Source organism: Muscardinus avellanarius (genome assembly GCF_963383645.1).
Source record: "Muscardinus avellanarius genome assembly, chromosome: 7".
Lineage (NCBI taxonomy): Eukaryota > Metazoa > Chordata > Mammalia > Rodentia > Gliridae > Muscardinus > Muscardinus avellanarius.
The window spans coordinates 110,340,471-110,342,088 of NC_137793.1; positions in this window are offsets into that span (position 1 = coordinate 110,340,471).

Consider the following 1,618-nt stretch of genomic DNA (forward strand, 5'->3'; position numbering starts at 1 on the left):
CATCTGAGTATTCCAGTGGTAGGGCATTCTTTAGGTATTTTGCCATTATTTCTTTGAACAACTTCTGGATAATTTAGTAGTGTCCTCTTTGTAAATAAGGCCATGCAGGTCAAGGACAGAACTCGGCCTAGAGCGAGATTAGCTGGGTTCCAGCTCTGCTGGCCACTGAGTATCTGAGCAGCCACAGGCAATTCTGATGTTCTCTGAACCTGTTTCCTCATCCACACCCCAACCTTGATATCTCTGATGTTAGAAGCAGAGCTGGTACTGCCAACCTCAGCCATGTCCTGGGATTTTAAAGCCATGTCACGACACCATGCTCACATAGTGTCCACCCAGTAAGTTACTTTGGGTGCCCTCCAAACATGCAGGCAACCTTCTCCCCTTGGCAGACGTTGAACTGAGTCCAGGTTCTACCCTGTTGACCTGCAGAAGTTCATTCTGTTCTTTATGTTGTCAGAAAATCTGGTGTCTCATGTCTTTGGAAAATGGGCTTCAAACAGGTCTGGTGGTGCATGCACGCCTAGAATCACAGTGCTTTGGAGGCAAGACAAGAGGATCACAGATCTGAGGACAGTAAGACTCTCAGCAACCTAGTGAGACTCTGCTTCAAAAACAAATAAAAAAATAAAAAAGGGCTGAAGATGTAGCTCAGAGGTACAATGCCCTTGGGTCCAATCACCAGTACTACAAATAAAGACAGAAAGAAAGGGGAGGAGGGAGGGAAGAATGGAGGAATGAGGGAAGGAAGGAAGGAAGGAAGGAAGGAAGGGGAATCCAAAAGTGGAAGTGTAACAGCAACACCTATTCAAAAATACCTACAAAAACTTAGTATTTTGGGGGGGTGATACTGGGGGTGGAACTCAGAGGCTTTCTACCTCCAGGCTATACTCCCAGACCTATTTTATATTTTATTTGGGAACAGGGTCTCACTAAGTTGCTGAGAGCCTCACTAAGTAGCTGAGGCTGGCTTCGAACCTGCGCGATCCTCCTGTCTCAGCCTCCCAAGCGCGGGGATTACAAGTGTACGCCACCACGCCCGGGCCTAACACTTAGTATTTTTGATGGTCAAGCAGCGCAGGCCCCAGATATTATTTAGAAACTCTCCCTCTACACACATCCCTTATTTTTTTGTACCATAAAACATGCTACAATAGACTGAAGACGGAGTTAGACTGGAACCCAGATTGCTCATCTGAGACAGTGCAATTTTCACTAAATCAGGCTACACTGTCCAAATATGCCAGTGTCAATCAGAAGTTGGGCAGTAATATAAATATGAAATAATAATAATTATGTTCACAAGGCTTTACAGTGCACAAGCAATGTATTTTTATATGCTTTTATTGACGCATTATAGTCTCACTTCATAATGTAAATCATGTTGACAGTGACGTCCATGCACACAGTGCTTGGTGCCCCCACCTCCCCTTCTGCCCCCTTCCCCATACAGAGTACTGAGATTGACCTTGGTATTTTCACATATGTACACAAAGCTGATGGCAGTAATTCCTTCAATGAACCTCACTTTTCCCTCTCCCCTTCATTCCCTTACCACCTCCCTGGCTCCACTAAGGTTTCTCCTCCATTATCTGGAGTCCCTCTTATATTCCAATTA